Raw genomic sequence first — 21,399 nt, 5'->3', positions numbered from 1 at the left:
GAGCGACCATCACTTCATTTCAGCTTCTTTATGGTCCAACTCTCATATCCATACATGGCTACTGGAAAAACCATGGCTTTGACTAGATGGACCTTTGTCGGCAAAGTGATGTCTCTGTTTTTTTTTTTTTTTTAATACACTGTGTAGGTTTGTCATAGCTTTCCTTCCAAGGAGCAAATGTCTTTTAATTTCGTGGCTACAGTCACTGTCTGCAGTGATTTTGGAGCCCAAGAAAATAAAATCTACCACCGTTTCTGTCATAGATATAAGAAGGAATGTTTTTGAGAATGGGAGAATTGTTTGCCTTTGACCTTACCAAGCACATACAGATATAAAATACCTGTGCTAAATGTTCATGGCTCCCTTCCTGCATCCTCTAAAGAGGTAGTTCCTTCGCCTCTAGAAGTAATTATGTGTTATATGAAAAAAATGTTAAATAACTTTTAATCTAAAACTTTGTATTAAAAATCAGGTTGTCAGTTTCTTTGAAGCAAACAGGCATCCAAGGAGATGGGCTGGTAAACTTCTTTTGGTGGTATAGGGAAAAAAAAAATGTGCTGGGACTTCTCTGGTGATCCAGTGGTTAAGACTTACCCCTTACACTGCAGGGGTAGCAGGTTTGATTCCTGGTCAGGGAACTAAGATCGCACATGCCACATGGTGTGGCAAAAAAAAAAAAAAAAAAAAACAAACAAAGTAATAAAAAAATATGCTCACACCTCATCTGCTTAGCATCTTGGACAAATGAAAGTAAGGAGGGGCAGTGTGAGGATACTTGGTACTTGCAAGAGGTCGAAAGGGCAATAGAACAAAGATTCATGATTTAACTGTAAGTTGGCTCTGCATATATTTGTATAGACTCTATATTCAGTTGATTTGAGCCCTGTGTTGATTTAGACTCCAAGCAAGATGATCTGAGTTGACATAGAAAGTATTTTATTAATAATTTCAGAACATATGACCACTAATTCCTACTCTTTGATATCATTTTTATTTCTTCTCATGTAAGAAATTATTTTATAAAAGCTTAAAAATCCAACTTTAGGAATAGAGATTTTTAAAAAAATTACATTTAAGCTATTATTTTCTCTTACTCTGAAGGATGAATAAATCTTCCCAAATTTACTTTCCCCATTTAATGTTTTTTGAATGCATACAATTCAGTCTTGAGTTGAAATAATGTGCTGGTTTAGACCTGATTTCTGGAGAAGAGATTTAAAATTCGATGTTACAGGTCACAGATTTGTGTTTATATATCAATTTCATGCTTCAGAAAAAAATAGCTTCTTATACTACTTGATTAGCAACTTATGTTGTGTATAAAAATACATAAATGTAAGTGCTGGTGTTGTTTAAATGCTGGGAGCAGGGAAACTGGATAGACGAGAAATGAGACTTAGAAAGCAAAATCAATACCAGTTGTTTAAAAAGGGTCTATTTTCCTGTTTTATCAGTTTTTGGCCATGCCATGCGGAATGGGGGATCTTAGCTCTCCAATAAGGGACTGAACCTGTTCCCCTGCACTGGTAGTGTGGGGTCTTAACCTCTGGACTGCCAGGAAAGTCCCCTTTTGCCTATTTTAAACCTTATTAATAATTTTTTTAAAAAAGAGCCTTCTAAATTATGAGTCATGTAATAGCTACGGGGAGAGCTGGTTTCTCTGATCCAAACCCGTGTAAAGAAGTGCTTTGTAAAATAACTGCCACAGGGAAGTGCCTTCAGTGGCATGTTGCTCGTGTCTCTGAGTGGGTTGTTGAAGGACATCTTTTGTGGATGTAAGTTTCAGGGTTATCATTTATCCACAGATGAGCACAAGGACCATAGATAAGGAAAAAAAAAAACAACTTTCTTTAAGTGGAGAAACAACAGAAAACTAAAATAAAACCGCTTCCTGATTCAGTTTGTGTTGAAAAATCGTTGGCGATGGCTAGTTGCACCAGATGTGTAGTAAAATAACTTGCTTCTCCTCATGAAGAATGCTTTATGCTTCTGGGAACTGTGTTGGGCAACTCAGAGGCATGTTGAAATATAGCCTGATGCTTCTTCCGTCTTACATTTGGCCATATTTTTGCTGGCATGAGCCTTGAAGTTTTTGCTGCCAGAATCTATTAGAAGAATAAAATAAGTTTAATGACTGCCGAAAGAGAAAAGCAAACAAATATACACACATATGAATATCAAAATCAATATCATAAAATGGCAAGCACCCCCATTTGCCCTGAAGTTCCTCTAGGTTTTATCACAAGCTATAGTAGAGAGCTATAAAGTGGTTTTCTCTGCCATCATTTTGGGAGATTGGGTGAGAGAGGTATGGAATCAGAAACTCCTGGAACAAAAGCAAAAAGGTTCAAAACTGAGGAAGGAATAATGGGCTTCCAAATAATTGGAAGAGAGTGTTTTGGGTGTACGTGTGTTTGAAAATAGAGCCAAAGGCAAGCTCTGGAAGTTCTTCAGAGTATGGCAACATCTGAGCACATGCTCTAATCAGAAAGACTGCTGGCTCACGGCCATGGATCCGTGTTTATCCCTGGATCCTCCTCTCACTAGCTGGAAGTTTTCTTGACTTCTTTATTTCCTCCTTCTTGAAAGTAAGATTGATTTTCTCAAGTGCTAAATAGTGTTCCCATCCAAACTGATGTGCACTCACACCCTCAGCATGTGACCCTGTTTGGCAATAGTGTCTTTTCAGATGTAGTCAAATTAAGATAAGGTCATACAGGATTAGGGTGGTCTTTTTGTTCATTACTTATAAGATTCTTATAAAAATGACAAGAGTACAGTTTCCTACATCTGTTTTAAGTTGCATTTTTCTGAATTTTAACTTCATTGTTTCAACTACTTTATTGAGATGTAATAGATATGCAAAAAGCTGTACATGTTTAATGTACATAGACTTCATGAGTTTAGAAATAAATATATACCTTGAAACCATTAACCACCACCTAAGTCATAAACATATCCTTCATCTCCAACATTTCCTGTTTCTTCTACTAGTACTATTATTGTTACTATTATAAAAACACAACATAATCTATTCTTTTAGCAGTTTTTTTCTCTTATTTTAAAACCTTGTGTCAAGGGCAGACATTCAATAGAGAAAATTATTAAGCCTATAGCACAATACTGTTAACTGTAGGCACTCTACAGTAGATCTCTAAGACATATTCCTCTTATATAACTGAAATTGTGTACCCTTTGATTAATCCCATTTTTTCTTTCCCTCAACTCTAGGCAACCACTATTCTACTTGCAGATCCTGTGATTTTGTTGTTGTTCGGCTCTCAGCTGTGTCCAACTCTTTGTGACCCCCATGGACTGCAGTACACCAGGCCTCCCTGTCCTTCACCGTTTCTCAGAGTTTGCTCAGACTTGTGTCTACTGAGTCAGTGATGCCATTCTCTGCCATCCCCTTCTCCTGCCTTCAATCTTTCCCAGCATCAGGGTCTTTTCCAATGAGTCAACTCTTCCCATGAGGTGGCCAAAGTATTGGAGTTTCAGCTTTAGCATCAGTCCTTCCAATGAACACCCAGGACTGATCTCCTTTAGGATGGACTGGTTGGATCTCCTTGCAGTCCAAGGGACTCTCAAGAGTCTTCTCCAACACCACAGTTCAAAGGCATTAGTTCTTTGGCACTCAGCCTTTCTTATTGTCCAGCTCTGACTACTGAAATAACCATAGTTCTGACTATATGGACCTTTGTGGTAAAGTAATGTGTCTGCTTTCTAATATGCTGTCTAGATTTGTCATTGTTTTTCTTCCTATGAAATTGAGGATTTTGGATTCTTCATATTAATATATGTGACATTATATACTATTCGCCCTTCTTTGTCTAGCTTATTTGACTTAGCAAAATATCTTCCAGGTTTATTTATGTTATTGCAAATGGCACGATTTCCTTCTGTTTTTCAGACTGGATAATACTCACTTATATGTGTACACTGCATTTTCTTTATCTGCTAATCCATTTGGGTCTTGGCTGTTGTGAATAATGCCGCAGTGAACACAAGAATGCAGATATCTCTTCCAGATCCTGATTTTATTTCCTTTGAATATATTCCAGAAGTAGAAACGCTGGATCATTTGATAGTTCTATTTTCAATTTTTTGAGGGACCTCTGTACTATTTTCTGTAGTGGCTGCTTGAAGTTACATTTCCCTCAGCAGTGTATGAGGGTTTCAGTTTCTCGACAATCTTTTATAATACCATCCTGACAGATGTGGAGTGATATGTCATTATAGCTTTGATTTGCATTTCCATGATAATTAGTGATGTTGAACACAGTTTCATATACTTTTTAGCCATTTGTCTTTTTTTTTTTGAACAATGTCTATTCCTTTGCTTATTTTTTAAATAGATCATTGGTGTTTTATTCTGTTGGGTTATGTGAGTTACTTCTATAGTTTACATATTAACCCCTTGTTAGATATACAGTTTAGGATTTTTTACATTGGAGAAATATATATCTAAACAGATCATGTCATCTGCAAACAGAGGTGATATTATGTCTTTCTTTCCAATTTGGATATCTTTCATTTATTTTTCTTGCCTAATTTCTCTGGGCAGTTTCTAGTACTATGTTGAACATGAGTAATGTGAGTGGGCATCCTTCCCTTGTTCAAGATCTTAGAAATCTTTAAGTTTTTCATCATTGAAAATGTTAACCATGGGCTTTTCACATGTGGCCTTTGCTATTTTAATATAAATTCCTTCTATAATTAATTTGTTGAGAGTTTTTATCATGAAAAAATATTGATATTTGTTACATGTTTCTTCTGTATCTGTTGAGATGATCATTTGATTTTTATTCTTCATTCTTTTGAGGTAATGTATCACTTGATTAATTTGTGAATGTTGAACCATCCTTGCATCCCAGGGATAAATTCCACTTGATTATGGAATTTAATTTAGTATGCCTGTATTTATTAACAAATTATTGATGAAAGGCATATTAATATGTCTTTTGTTACTGAACATTATTGATATTTCAGTATTCACTTATGCAACAAATCACTGGCCAGGCTTTAGTCAATACGTTATTGACTGAAATCCTTCAGTCAATAATGTATTAAGAATTTTTGCATTCACGGTCATTGGGAATATTGGCCAATAATTTTCTTCTCTTCAGAGTCTCTAGAATGAACTAACCCTTCCAATACCTTAATTTCAGACTTCCATACTCAAGAACAATGAGGCAATAAATATTTGCTATTTTAAGTCACCCAGTTTATGATGCTTTTAAATAGTAACCCTAAGAAATAGACACACCTACTTCATACAAAGAGTAAAAAGTTTAAGTTAGGTTTAAAAGTCCATTATAAGAATGTTGGATATTTTATATTAGGAGTATTATATAATGAGATACAAAAAGAAATGAGGGTAAGGAAAAATGCATTTTAATTTGTGTAATCATATAAAACTATAAGGTTTCCTGACATTTTGCAAGTGTAGTTTCAGAGGGAGGTTCCCATGCAGTTTCCACTCGCTACACACCTTTATGAGAACATTAAAAACTGGGGAAGATGGATATGGTTGCTGCTGCTGCTGCTAAGTCACTTCAGTCGTGTCCAACTCTGTGTGACCTCATAGATGGCAGCCTACTAGGCTCCCCCGTCTCTGGGATTCTCCAGGCAAGAACACTGGAGTGGGTTGCCATTTCCTTTTCCAATGCATGAAAGTAAAAAGTGAAAGTGAAGTTGCTCAGTCGTGTCCAACTCTTAGTGACCCCATGCACTGCAGCCTACCAGGCTCCTCCGCCCATGGGATTTTCCAGGCAAGAGCACTGGAGTGGGGTGGTTGCAGTGACCAGCTTAGAGAGCCAGTAGGTGCACTGGTTTATCAAGATAAATCCAGTTCTCATGTATCTCTGTTCCAGGAGGATTAATGTCTTATATTCAGAATATTTTAATTGTGTGATTCTAATGTTGATAAGAATGGCAAAAGGAAAAAAGATCTAAGTAGATCTTTGATCTGAGAAATAGAATATTTATGATAAAGATATTTAGAAAATTTCTTTTGCACTCCTAAACATTGGGATATAAGTATTAAAAATCTGACCATATTTTTTTTAGCTTGATTCAGAGGAGAAAATAACTAACAACACATGGCTAATTGATGTAAGTGATAAAATAAAAGCAACTGATTAATCAAATTAATGTTCTGACACTTCTCTGGCATTCTTTTATGCTTGGGAAACATCAGCATTTTTTAATCTCCTGCTTTGCAGTTAGGAAGTTGATCTTTGGTCTTATACTGAAGAACCCTGTTTAAGGAACGCTAGTGCAGAACTCTGCAAATATGCAGAAGATTTGGAACTAGTTCAATCTTTGATGGAAGAATTTAATCTCTCACTACTGGGGGTGGGTGAAACTAAAGAAAACAGATGTTTTTCCAGTAAACACTAGATCCGTTCAACGACGTTGATTTTGGAAGCAGAAATAAAGTACTTAATTAGGCTGATTTTCTGGGCATCAGCTTCATAGGAATGATAAACATGCTTCTGACCTGCCATGCCAACAATGAACCAAGTCAAAGAGATCTACTCACACCCATCCAATCGAACCCTGGGATGCTCAGTTTGTTTGGTCTGACAAAGCTAGTGATTCTTAGTTGCATGACCTCTAAACCTAAATTCAGACTGCAATTTAAATCCATTCTTTAAATGCTCTTACCTTAAGAAGGGTAAGCAAGCTTGCCCTTCAAGATGAACCAGTTATAAACTAACAGACCACTTTAGACAGGAATAGCCGTGCACACCAACTGCTGCTTATGTTTACCTGTAGGAATCCAAAGGGCAGAAAAGTGTTTCTTGTCCCCATTTTGTTCTGTTGTTATAGCACTAGGTTGGAAAATAGCAAAAGAAAATTAACCAGATGATATCAGAATTTGGTTTCAGGTACGTGTCTGGCTTTTCTATGTTCCTCCTGCCTGGTTGACAATAAAAGGACATGCGTACCTGGAATTGGTGGGTTTGCAAGGGTCTGTAGAGATTAAATATTCTACGTCTTCAAAGCTTGCATCCTTTCAGGCATATATAGAATAGTCCTGAATGCCTGAGGAATAGAAAGTCATTGACTGGTGTATAGAAGGGACATGCGTCTGTAGGTATGTTGTAGGTAGGTATGTTGTTTCTGGTGCTTGAATATAGAGCAGAATAACCTGAAGGGATTGCCTTTTTCAATCACGGATTTTGGAATTTTCATCAAGGATGGCATGGAAGGGGTATTACGAAAGCTTGCATTTGTAAACCACTTCGGCTGCTATTTAGTTTTATTCTGAGTGGAACCTTGTCTTAATGTGTATATAATTTGAGGGTTCCCCTGGACCAAGTTAACCCAAATTTTGAGTTGCTGGTCCCTACTAAAGCTATTATTGGCATTGGATATCGTTGTAGATCTAAAAGGAGTGTTTTCCAAATGTCAGTTTTCTGTCTTTTTTGATAAAATATTAACTGATCACAGCTGAATCAGTCTTAATAGCCATAGAATACTTATCTCACGTAGTTTAGTAGTTTCACAAACATAGGCTTGTGCTTTTAAATTTCCCAGCCAGCAGTACTTGAGTGAATAAATTAATGAAGGAGTGGATCAATGGATAAAGAAATTAAGAATATTTTAAGGACACGTCTATTTCAAATGGATTTTAGGACACATTAGAAGAAAGATTGTGAAAGACATAAAAATAGATGTCTGGAAATTTTATACCCTTAAAAATGGGATCAGGTCATGAGCATTCACAACAGGAAATCATTAACAGGAAGACGAGTATAGTCTCAAAAGATTTGGTCTAATTAACTGGTTAAATTCTGAAAAAAGATATTTCAAGTAATTTATAGAATGTATATTGAGAAAATACCCACAAAGAGTAAGTGATAGAAACTTAGAAAGTTGAAAATCATATTTCACTGGGAATAATGGGTTATTTAGATATAGAAAGTCTATTGACTACTTCAGAAAAAAATTTCCTTTTGCTTGTCAAACTCTGTTAAATTTTCCACTTGCCTGAGTATGATAAAATAATCCAAATTAAAATATAGAATGGTACAATACAGACTTTAAAATGATTAGAAATTTACTGAGGATATTTATTTTCAATAGTATATAGATTTGGTACCTGGGTAGACATCTATCTCAGAAAGAATTCTGGATAAATATTAAATGAACAGACGCATTCCAGAAAAATAAGGACTTCTCAGGTTAAAAAAGCTACTCAAAGGCATAGTAGACCTGAAGAAGAAAACAGTGAAACTGACTTTCACTTGAAGGCATTTGCTGGGCCTATGAACTTGAGTTGTATTTTAAAAGTCTCCCAGAGTTTGGAGGCAAGGTGGGGAAAGACAAAATCTAGGGTCTTCCTAAAGTAGAGAATCTGATATGAAATCCTTACTTCCTAAAGCTAGCACCCTGAAGAGTGATCCAGAAATTATCTCTGCCACTCCCAGTGGGATTATGAGAGAAATTAGTGACCTAAAATATGGGGTTGAGATGAAGGCAGAAATAACACTAGTAAACATTTGGAATTACCAGCTTGACGTCATGCAGCTTTGTAGCCTAAATTATTGTTACCTTTGAGATCTAAATTTAAATTAAAATGATTGCTGACTGATAATTTCCCGAAGTACTTAGCAGAGGCAAACGTAGATCTTAAAGGAACTTGTTTTCATCTTAAATCTCAAATGTTATTTGCAATTAAAGCTAAGCACAGAAAGAAACAAAACCAAGATTAAGAACTATCAGCATAAGCCCCCAAAGCTATCAAATCTGTAATTTTCAGATACAGAACATAAAATACTCACTATGTTTCAAGAAATAAAAGACAAGCTTAAATGAACATGCATGGAACATGAAACAGTAAAAAATTATCAGATTTGATAAAGAGTTAAGTAGAACTGCTAGAAATAAAACAGTAATATTAAAAGTAAAAATCCAATGGAAAAAGGGACCATTATAATAGAACTGAAACAAAAAATATAAACTATAAAGTAATTGTAAACTAAAAAATCATGCATAATTTAGCAAAGAGAGATGAAGGAATGGGAAATATGAAAAAGAAGTTGAGAGACATGAAGGCTAGAGTGTGCATAAATGTCTGCAGTGTGTCTAAAGGAAGTTTCAGAGGGAGTAAAAATAGAATGGGCTGAAGCAGTGTTTGAAAACATAATGGCAGAAAAATTTTGAAGAACTGATGAAAGTCACCACCCTCAAATCTCAGGAAGCCCCCAAATCCAAATCAGATAAATAAAAATTTGCTGTTTAGACAAAACATTCAATACAAGGAGATAATTTTACAGGTAAGCATTGAGGAAAGACTGACTACTTCACCCAAGAAGGAGTTAGAAATACATTTAACTTTTCCTTAGCAACAAGAGAAGGCAAAAGACAGTTAAATGACATGCTAAGAAAAAGTAACCATCCATCTAAAATTGACCAAAAAAACCCCCCCAAAACAAAAACCATTACGTATGATAGTACAGTAAACAAACTGGTCAACAAAAGGAACTGAGAGTAATTTTTCACCATCAGACTCTACTAAAAGAAACACTAAAGGATATACTTAAATAAGAAAGAAAAGGTGGGAGATTTCAGGAAAAAGTAAAGAGCATAGAAAAGAGATCTGTATAAACATTTCCTGTACAGAACATAATAATGTCAATTCCAAGTGAATTACAGACCTAAATGTAGAATTCAAATCTATAATATTTTCAGAAGTTAATATTCAGTAATATTTTCATGACTGTAAGATAAAATTTTTCTTTAAGGCACAATCAATCAGTTCACTTCAGTCACTCAGTCGTGTCCGACTCTCTGCGATCCCATGGATGGCAGAATGCCAGGCTTCTCTGTTCATCACCAACTCCCGTAGTTTACTCAAACTCATGTCCATTGAGTTGGTGATGCCATCCAACCATCTCATCCTCTGTCATCCCCTTCTCCTCCTGTCTTCAATCCTTCCCAGCATCAGGGTCTTTTCCAATGAGTCAGCTCTTCTCATCAGGTGGCCAAAATATTGGAGCTTCAGCTTCAGCATCAGTCTTTCCAATGAATATTAAGGACTGATCTGCTTTAGGATGGTCTGGTTGGATCTCTTTGCAGTCCAAGGGACTCTCAAGAGTCTTCTCCAACACCACAGTTCAAAGGCATCAATTCTTCGGTGCTCAGCTTTCTTTATAGTCCAACTCTCACATCCATACATGGCTACTGGAAAAACCATAGCTTTGACTGGATGGAACTTTGTTGGCAAAGTAATGTCTCTGTTTTTTAATATGCTGTCTAGGTTGGTCATAGCTTTTCTTCCAAGGAGCAAGCACCCTTTAATTTCATGGCTACAGAAGGCAGTGATCAAGATTGTCCCCAAGAGAAAGAAATGCAAAAGGCAGAATGGTTGTCTGACAAGGCCTTGCAAATAGCTGAGAAAAGAAGAGAAGCAAAAGGCAAAGGGGAAAAAGGAAAGATATAGCCATTTGAATGTAGAGTTCCAAAGAATAGCAAGGAGAGATAAGAAAGCCTTCGTCGGTGATCAGTGCAAAGAAACAGAGGAAAATAATAGAATAGGAAAGACTAGAGATCTCTTTAAGAAAATTGGAGATACCAAGGGAACATTTCATGAAAGATGGGCTCAACAAAGGAGAGAAATGATATGGACCTAAGAGAAGCAGGAGATAATATTAAGCAGAGGTGGCAGGAATACACAGAAGAACTGTACAAAAAAGATCTTCACAACCCAGATAACCATGTTTGTGTTAGAAGCAGACATCCTCAAATGTGAAGTCAAGTGGACCTTAGGAAACATCACTACGAACAAAGCTGGTGGAGATGATAGAATTCCAGTTGAGCTATTTCAAATCCTAAAAGATGATGCTGTGAAAGTGCTGTGCTCAATATGTCAGCAAATCTGGAAAACTCAGCAGTGGCCACAGGACCGGAAAAGATCAGTTTTCATTTCAATCCCAAAGAAAGGCAATGCCAAAGAATGCTCAAACTACTGCACAATTGTACTCTTCTCACACGCTAGCAAAGTAATGCTCAAAATTCTCCAAGCCAGGCTTCAGCAATACGTGAACAGTGAACTTCCAAATGTTCAAGCTGGTTTTAGAAAAGGCAGAGGAACATGAGATCAAATTGCCAACATCCCGTTGGATCAACAAAAAAAGCAAGAGAGTTCCAGAAAAACATCTATTTCTGCTTTATTGACAACGCCAAAGCCTTTGTGTGGATCACAACAAACTGTGGAAAATTCTTCAAGAGATGGGCATACCAGACCTGACCTGGCTCCTGAGAAATCTGTATGCAGGTCAGGAAGCAACAATTAGAACTGGACATGGAACAACAGACTGGTTCCAAATAGGAAAAGGAGTATGTCTAGGCTGTATATTGTCATCTTGCTTATTTAACTTATATGCAAATCTGCATAGAAGTATAGATGCCGGGCTGGGCTGGATGAAACACAAGCTGGGTCAAGATTTCAGGGAGAAATATCAATTATCTCAGTTATGCTGATGACACCATCCATATGGCAGAAAGTGAAGAACTAAAGAGCCTCTTGATGAAAGTGAAAGATGAGAGTGAAAAAATTGGCTTAAAACTCAACATTCAGAAAACTCAGATCTTATCATCTGGTCCCATCACTTCATGGGACATAGATGGGAAAACAATGGAAACAGTGACAGACTTTAAGGCAGGATGCCCACTAACTATAAACAAAAGTATTACCAAGTTAGATTACATTAAAATCAAAATTTCTTAAAAAAATTTTTAAATTGGAGTATAGTGGTTTTAATGTTGTGTTAGTTTCTGTTGTACAACACGAATCAGATATATATCTACATATGTCCCCTCCCTCTTGAGCCTCCCTCCCATCCCCGCAAAACTTCTGTTTATTTAAAGGCATTATAGAGGGGAAACAGCAATCCAAATGGGGAAAAAAAGCACAGACTGCATGAAGGCATCTAACTGAGGAATGCAAATATCTAGAGTATGTAAGGAACTCCAGTATATTAATAGGAAATGGCAAAAAACCAACCAAACAACAACAAAAAAACAACGGAACCAAGGACAGAAGACTGAGATAGGTACTTCACAAGAGAATAAATCGAAATGGTCAATAAACTTAAGAGACAGTGCTCAGTTTCGCTAGTAATTAGGAAGATAGACATACACCCCTAAATTGGTAAATTTAAAATTCCAACATCAATTTGCAGGTGTTGGCTAGGACATGGAGTGGAGGTAACATCTGTGTTTGCTACCAGGAGTCTAAGTCCAAGAACTGTGGCAGTTTGGTATCGTCTGATAACGTTGAACATGTACGTGGGCACAATGCAGGTATTCCAGCCTCAGGGGTATTCCTTGTAGACATCTTGAATATGAACAAAGCAGACAAACCCAGAAAAGTTCATAGCCATTTTTATTAACCAAAATAGAGGAGATAATTTGCATGTCCATTAATAGTAGATTTGATATGCACATGGTGATATATTTGAGAACAAAATACTATGTATCTATGAGAAAGAAATTAGCCATGGGCATCATCATAGGTTTTGCAGAAGTAATAATAAATAAAAGAGGAAAATCATCTAGTATACAGTATGGGTACCGTTGATACAGTCAAAGATTTGTAACACTAAAAAGTATATTGTTTAGGAAACCTAAGTGAGAAAAGTATCGGCAGAACCTGATAATTAATATGCAGGTCATGAGGTCAGTTATTTCTGGCATAGAGACAGAGAAGTTAAAGGCAGGTACAATAAGAGCTTTTAAATTACTGGCAATATTAAATTTCTTATCTTACACATGGTGGCATGGTGGTTAAGTGAGAATTTGCTTTTTTAATCTCTTCTAAAAGTTTGTAGAATGTTTTCCTCTATATCTTAGTCAGCTTGGGTTGCTGTAGCAAAATACCATAGACCGGGAGGCTTCAACAACATACATTTATTTCTCATAGTTCTGAAGGCTGGAAAGACCACAGTCAGGGTGCCAGAAGTTTGACTTCCTCCTGAGGATTCTTTTCTTAGTCTGCAGACTGCTTCTTGCTGTACCCTTAGGTGGTGCAGGGAGGGAGAGCACCCCTCTGGTCTCTTCTTACAATACCACTAATCCCCCCTGGGGGCTACACCCTCATCCAACCTCTTTACCTCTAAACAGCTTCACCCCTAACGCTATCACATTTGGGGTTAGCATTTCAACACATGAGTTTTGTGGTGGCATAAACACTCAGTCCAAAGAAATACCTTTTATAAAGTCTTCTGTATGTATGTTTATTATTTTTATTATCATGCTTTTATTTCCTGGCTGCCCTGGATCTTTGTAGTTGTGCATGGACTCTCTCTTCACAGTGTGTGAGCTTCTCGTTGTGGTGACTTCATTTGTTGCAGAGCACAGACTCCGTGGCTCAATAGTTGCAGCACACAGGCTTAGTTACCCTTCGGCATGTGGGATCTTCCTGGATCAGGGATCGAACCTGCGCCTCCTGTATTGGCAGGCAGATTCTTGATCACAGAAACACTATGGAAGGCCCTGTAATCATACAGTTAAAACCTCTGAATTAAAATTCCCTTTGAAAAGTGGGCCCTTTTAAGAAATTTTAAGTACTTTTAAGAACCATTTCCAATCTTAACTTCAGGCAGGGACCACATGTTGTTGTTCAATCCCTTAGTCCTGCCCGATTCTTTGCAAACCGTTGGATTGCAGCACGCCAGGCTCCTCTGTCCTTCGCTGTCTCCCGGAGTTCACTCAAACTCATGTCCATTGAGTCGGTGATGCCATGCAGCCATCTCATCCTCTGTTTGCCCCTTCTCCTTCTGCCCTCAATCTTTCCCAGCTTTAGGATCTTTTCCAATAAGTCAGCTCTTCATATCAGGTGGCCAAAGTATTGGAGCTTCAGCTTTAGCATCATTCCTTCCAAAGAAATCCCAGGGCTGATCTCCTTCAGAATGGACTGGTTGGATCTCCTTGCAGTCCAAGGGACTCTCAAGAGTCTTCTCCAACACCACAGTTCAAAAGCATCAATTCTTAGGCACTCTGCCTTCTTCACAGTCCAACTCTCACATCCATACATGACCACAGGAAAAACCATAGCCTTGACTAGACGGACCTTAGTTGGTAAAGTAATGTCTCTGCTTTTAAATATACTATCTAGGTTGGTCATAACTTTTCTTCCAAGAGGTAAGCGTCTTTTAATTTTATGGCTGCAGTCACCATCTGCAGTGATTTTGGAGCCCCCCAAAATAAAGTCTGACACTGTTTCCACTGTTTCCCCATCTTTTTGCCATGAAGTGATGGGACCAGATGCCATGATCTTCGTTTTCTGAATGTTGAGCTTTAAGCCAACTTTTTCACTTTCCTCTTTCACTTTCATCAAGAGGCTTTTGAGTTCTTCACTTTCTGCCATAAGGGTGGTGTCATCTGCATATCTGAGGTGATTGATATTTCTCCCGGCAATCTTGATTCCAGATTGTGTTTCTTCCAGTCCAGCGTTTCTCATGATGTGCTCTGCATGTAAGTTAAATAAGCAGGGTGACAATATACAGCCTTGATGTACTCCTTTTCCTATTTGGAACCAGTCTGTTGTTCCATGCCCAGTTCTAACTGTTGCTTCCTGACCTGCATACAGATTTCTCAAGAGGCAAGTCAGGTGGTCTGGTATTCCCATCTCTCTCAGAATTTTCCACAGTTGATTGTGATCCACACAGTCAAAGGCTTTGGCATAGTTTATTCATCATAGTGCTTTGCACAAGGCTTATGAACCTAATGCGTGTATTCTCTCTCTCTTCCTTTCCACACCCACTTCAGTTTCAGTGGCAAATTTGTCCTCTGAGGGGGCCTGAAAAGGATTAGTCTCTTACTTCCTCGCCAAAGTCACCAGCTGAAAAAATCTTTGTTGTTCTCAGATAGAAAGTGAACTTGTGCTAGTAACAAGGTTGGGACTGAGTTGACCTGACATGGTCTTGGAACTTGGAGTACTCAGTTTTTACTTGGGACCTGTTGTGAGCACGAGAAAATGTTAAGCTTCTCTAAATAGCACAGGAAGGCTTAGGCACTGCTCCAAACTGCTGATGAACTCAAGAGAGTATCCATCAGGAATTTTGTACCGTGTATAATATTAATGAGCTCATCTATAAGTTGTTGCTTCATAAGATGTAAATTTTATTATTGTGCTTTCTTTAATCCTGGGTATCAGGATGAAAAAGTATAACAGGTATAAGTGTAATCGATTATATTACAGGTAAAGAATCCACCTGCTATTGCAATAGAAATATAAGACTTTGATCCCTGGGTCAGGAAGATTCCCTGGAGGAGGGAATGACCACCAATTCCAGTATTCTTGCCCGAAGAATCCCTTGGACAGAGGAGACTGGCAGGCTACAGTACATAGGGTTGCAAAGGGTTGGATATGACTGAGAGACTAAACACATATATGTAACACATATGCTATGCAATATATATACACACACATTTATATATACATATACGTCCACACATTTATGCATGTCTGAGTGTGTGTGAGACTCTCTGCAAGATAGATGTAGAGATGCAAATGTAGCTGAAGCTAACATCTCTCTGAGCAGGAGCAGGAGGGACAGAAAGTCTTTGCCAGTTGCATTTAGGGGTTTTGGGGCATAGTTTCCTGGAAAAATTTTTTGTTCAGTGACTGCGTATATCCTCAAATGAGACCTTGTCAGCTTCCTGGAGTTCCTAGGGCTGATAACTGTTTCAGATGTTTAATGGCATTTTAAGAGGACCAAGATCCACTTTTCACTAGCAGGCTTCTGTGGGCTTTTAAGGTGACGTGAAGGAAGACAAGGTCTGGCTTGACTCAGGATGTTAGGGGAACATATTAGTTGTATGCTAGTGGTGGGAATATTATGGAAATGAAAGCAATAAGCATTTGCAACTTAGTTAAAAAAAAAAAAACACTTCAAAATTAGCCTTGGAGCCTATTCAGCATTTCTTGGGGTGGGACTCTTTAAAATGTATGGGTAACTGGCCCTCCCCCTACTTCTGCTGTCCAATCCTGAGATGTGCTTGTAGTCAGCTGTCTTGGCCTAATAAGGCTGAGGGTGATAAATGTGGATGGTGATTATGCTGAGTGAACTGTGCCGTGCCCCGTAATCCATTCACTTATTGATCGCACAACTCCAAGATGGATGAGGTGCACCAGCTCCATGGGCTGACCCTTAGCTCAAGCGTAGCCCAGTCTGTGGACACTGTGGAACAGGATTTATGAAGATAGCTGGGCACCAGAAACCTGTCATAGACCTTATTCCTATACACAGTAACCTTTATAGTTGTGCACGCGAGTGAAGATTTCAGGGTCTGTTTACGTGCTGGTACCAGAAGCAAATGTGCTTACTTGTCTCTTCTGTGTGTCCTGACTACCTTGACCTTCTCCTTACTTTTACACATATCAGTTCTATTTAATGTGTCCATGTAATTGATTTAGTGTCTGGGTCTAGGCATTTTATTAACCCAAGTCCCATATAGATGTCTTATATGGTGGTTGTGCGGGGTATTGTTATAAATGAAGTTTACATAAGAAAGAAAAAAAAAAGATACATTTCCCCACTTGACAGTCTTTTCCTAGTTTTGACTCTCTCCTAAATAACAACCCATCTCACATGATGCTAATAGGGGATACAGTGTCTGTAAAAACAGAAAAAAAATCACATTTTTTTTGCATGTGCATGAGTGCAGGCATGCTCAGTCACGCTTGACTCTTTACAACCCCATGGACTGTAGCCTGCCAGGCCCCTCTGTCCATGGAATTCTCCAGGCAAGAATACTGGAGTGGCTTGCCATTTCCTACTCCGAGCTTACCACTGGAGTCCTTGTTTTATATGGAGATACTTGTTCAGCATTTCTTTTTCTTGCTTCTCTTTGACAACTCTCAACACCTAGTTATGATTGACTGCATATCTTGGCTTTGCAATTCTTACTCTTATCTTCTTTATCAACAGCTGAAGTAAACAAAACGACATAAGCCCTACACATCTGCCTAGGGAAAAGTGACAGCGCTAAAAAGCAGAGGTTTCAAAGGGAGTATTTAAAAGACAATGGAATATAGGAAAGATAGTTAATTAAATGCTTAATCTTAGCATAGCATCAACCTCAAGGCTCTGGCAAATAAAGAAAAGATGAGACTACTATCCCCAAATTACATGTTAGCTATACAAAACAGAGGCGGGGAGTCCTAGATGGCTCAGAGGTAAGGAATCTGCCTGCGGAGCAGCAGATGCAGGTTTGATCCCTGGGTTGAAAAGTTCTGCGAAGAAGGAAATGGCAACCCACTCCAGTATTCTTACCTGTGAAATTCCATGGACAGAGGAACCTGGCGAGCTACAGTCCATGGGGAACCAAAGAGTCAGACGTGACTTAATGACTAAAGAGTAGCAGCAGCATTTCAGAACAAAATGTGAAAATGCTGGGAAATTGTTCCTTTAGTCATCTTCATGAAAAAGTTGTTTGTTTAAAAAGTATGCTAGCAATGCCCTGTCAGTTGAACACAGTTTATCTTGAGTTGTGTGACACAACTTGCCTTTGACTACGTGGAGAGATCTTTGTGTCCAGTGGCATTCAGACTGGCAAAGCCAATACAAGTATCTCTGAATCACAGAAAACTAATAGATTGACTTGTATTTTTAACAACCTAAGAAAATATGAACATTCATTTTCTGAAGGAAACTGGTACTCTTATTATTCATATATGTTTCACCAACTCCCCTCCTGCCTCAATCACAAAGCATTGTTTCACCAAGAAGTCCTCAGTATTTAAACTCCTAGACTTTTGCTAACTATTGCAGTTTGAATAGAAATAGCATAGCTTCTCATGATTTCCTTCTGAGATATTGCCTAAGCTCATTCAAAAGTGTGGAGTGGGTCCCCAGAGCTCAGTCACATAATTTGGGTTGACATTTAAATATAGGTCTCCAGAAGACCAAATAGCATCTTAATGTCAGGAAGTAAATTGTATTTTCATTTTTTTTTCTTCAAAAATTTTATCTGATGTGACTAGAAGAGTCTAAACTAGGAATCAGGCCTTAATGAACAAACATTTGGCCTCAAAACCAGAATCTGTTATCAGCAACTAATGCTGCTTCCCAGGTGATGCTAGTGGGAAAGAACCCATCCACCAATGCAGGAGAGGTAAGAGATGCAGGTTCAATCCCTGGGTTGGGAAGATGACTTGATGGATATGAATTTGAGCAAGCTCTGGGAGTTGATGATGGACAGGGAAGCGTGATGTGCTGTAGTCCATGGGGTTGCAAAGAGTTGGACGTGACTAAGTGACTGAACTGAATTGGGAAGATCCCCTGGAGGAGGCATGGCAACCCACTCCAGTATTCTTGCCTGGAGAATCCCATGGACAGAGGAGCCTGGCAGGCTATAGTCCATGGGGTTACAAAGAGTTGGACACAACTGAAGAGACTTAGTACGCATTCATGCAAACCAAACTAAAATCTATGGAGTATTTTCTGTGTGCCAAGCAGGGCTCTTTGTTTCTAACATAGGTAGCTTATTGAATCCTCGTGTAACCTTCTGAAGTGAGTGTTCTTGTTTTATAGGTAGAGAAATTGATGGGGAGGGGTTAGAAAATTGTCTGGAGTTCTGGTTCTGATAGGGCTTGATAGGCACTCAATTCCTACTTCTTCCTACTGTAAATGAAAAGAGAAGGGAGATAAAACCCACAGAATCCATCTCCATGTCAGCTAAGAGAAAAAGGAAAATCCATACAACCCAAATTTTATGTGAGTTCCATATACCATAACCAGCAAATTAAGCTCAATACAATGTCAGAAGACAATGGCATGATGCTAATGAGAAATCAAGAAAGTGTGAACCAAGGGTTTTACATTCCACCAAGCTGTCCTTTAGATAAAGGACTGTTTTAACATGAAAGAACTTAAAAAACATGCCTATGAATTCTTTATGAGAAATATACTAATGTGTTAGCTTCAGTCATCAGATTATTAGTGAAATTTCATCCAAAAGCTTTAAATATATTGAACTGTAAGCTGTAATTTAGCAGAGGAGGTTAATTACTGAAAGAAAGCAGGGGTCATAATTAGACTAGGTAAGTCAAGCCAAGAAAGTATTAAGCAAGACAAGGTATGTTACTTTATAATGGTTAAATTCACATTAAAAATATATGGTTTGTGAACTATAATATTCTTCATATAATATACCATAACTTTCATAGTTTCCATAAAGAAAGAAAAATTATAGATTAAGAGCAACTGCTTTTCAAGCACGCATAAATATTTATAAAAATTAACTCGCAATGAAAATGCCAGCAAATTTCAGAAAGCAGATATTTTATTGGCCATAATGTCTGATCACTAAATAGTACCTAGTGACTGTCATATAAAGTAAGTAGAAGCCCTAATAGCATGCAAAATTTTTTATAATTTTAACATTTTCTTTAAAATGAATCTTAAATTATGGAAAAACTGCAAGGATAAGAAAACATAAAATAATTTATTCACTCTTTACCCAGATTCATCTGTGACTAAAAATTATCCCATTTGTTCTATTATTTATTATTTGCATTTGCTGTCTGTATACGTGCAAATGTATGTACATACTACTTTTTTTAACCAGATGAAAGTAAGTTACACACACCAAGCTCTCTGTCTGTAAGTTACCATTAAATACGTCACTGAGTGTTTTCTAAAAATAAGAGTGTTCTCTGACATATCCAGAGTACAGTTATCAGCTTTAGTCAATATGATATTGACACAATGCTTTTGTCTAATCTACCATCCATATTTCAGTTTTGTGAAGTAACCTAATATTATCCTTTATAGCATGTTTTTCCCTCCAGTACAGGATGCATTCTAGGACCTGATATTGTTTTGTATGCCATTCATCTTTCATTTCCTTTAATCTCAAACCTTTTCCCTGGCTTTCTTTGTCTTTTATGACATCGCTACATTTGATGGATAGAATCTCTTTCCCTGCTTTGCTTTTAACTTAATGATCTTTCTATTGGCTTACCTGATGCTTCCTTATGGTTAGATTCAGGTTGTAGATTCCAGGACAGAATAACTCGTGAGAGATATGGTGCCCTTCTACAGTATCACATCTGGATGAGTACTGTGTCCGCTTGACCCTCATGAGTGATGCTGATTTTGATCATATGATTAAGGTCTACGATTTTTTTCACTGTTTACCTTTTTCCCTCCACTGTAGATAAAAACCAACCTGTGGGAAGTTGCTTCAAAACCGTATGTGTGTGTGTCGGGGTGCGCTCAGTCATGTCTGACTCTTTGCAACCCTATGGACTGCAGCCCACCAGGCTCCTCTGCCCATGGGATTTCCCAGGCAAGAATACTAGAGTGGGTTGCCATTTCCTCCTCCAGGGGATCTTCCTGACCCAGGGATCGAACCTGCATCTCCTACACTGCAGGCAGTTCCTTTATCGCTGAGCTACCAGAAAAGTTCTTAGATATATCTATATCCATATCTATCTATCTATATCTATCTTACTTCTTGTCAGAATTATCCACTGCATTTAGCATAAATCTGTGAATCTACTTAATACCAGTCTTTGATGGTAATAAAATAATGATTTTCTACTTTCAGTATTTCCTTCACATTTACCAGTCAGTACTTGGCAAGTAAGAAAGGTTTTCTCTTCTTTCCTATTCATTTATTGATCATCATAATGAACTGAAGGATGCCTGTTTTTAAAAAGGTCTTTAATTATTACATGTTAATTGGGTGCTCAGATTGTTTCATTTTGGCCAGTAGGAATCCCTTTAGACTGTTCTTGTCTGTCTGAGACATGCCTTCAGGCATCTTCTTTTTAATTTTTTCTCAACTTCACTATCTGGTGTTATATGTTCCAGGCCCATTTTGTTTATCACTGGAATCAGCCATTTTCCCAAGGATTTCTGGTTTCCTTCATTGGAGTCCCATATTTCTGCTAGGGGTAGATTCATTCTAACAGAGTATCTTTGTTTCTTAGGCATGTCTGTATACAGTGCTTGTGAAAATTCAGGAAGAAATAAAATACTTCCATATAACTCTGTGGTCAAAATAACCTAAAAGTCCATTTACTTCAACTTCAAGACCAAAATCAAAACAAAATCCCTAGCTAAGAAAACTATATGTCAAAACTTTGGGGGCCCAAAGTATTACTTGAAATCAAATTTCTAGCCTTACACAATTTCATTAGTAACAAAAGGATGAAAATAAGTGGACTAACTATTCACATTAAATATAATAAATAATAATCAGAAAAGATCTAAGGCAAGTGAAATAAAAAGAAAACAAAACAAAGAGTAGGTCTCTTTGAAATATGTGCACAAACAATAAAATGTTAGAAATTATGGCAAGTTGATAATTTAGAAAATATATGTGAAAAAATTGTTCTTGATGGATCTGAAGATTCCTTTAGTACTGATCATA

The sequence above is a fragment of the Ovis canadensis genome, chromosome 23 (assembly GCF_042477335.2).
Source record: "Ovis canadensis isolate MfBH-ARS-UI-01 breed Bighorn chromosome 23, ARS-UI_OviCan_v2, whole genome shotgun sequence".
Lineage (NCBI taxonomy): Eukaryota > Metazoa > Chordata > Mammalia > Artiodactyla > Bovidae > Ovis > Ovis canadensis.
Note: the sequence above shows the minus strand (reverse complement) of the source record.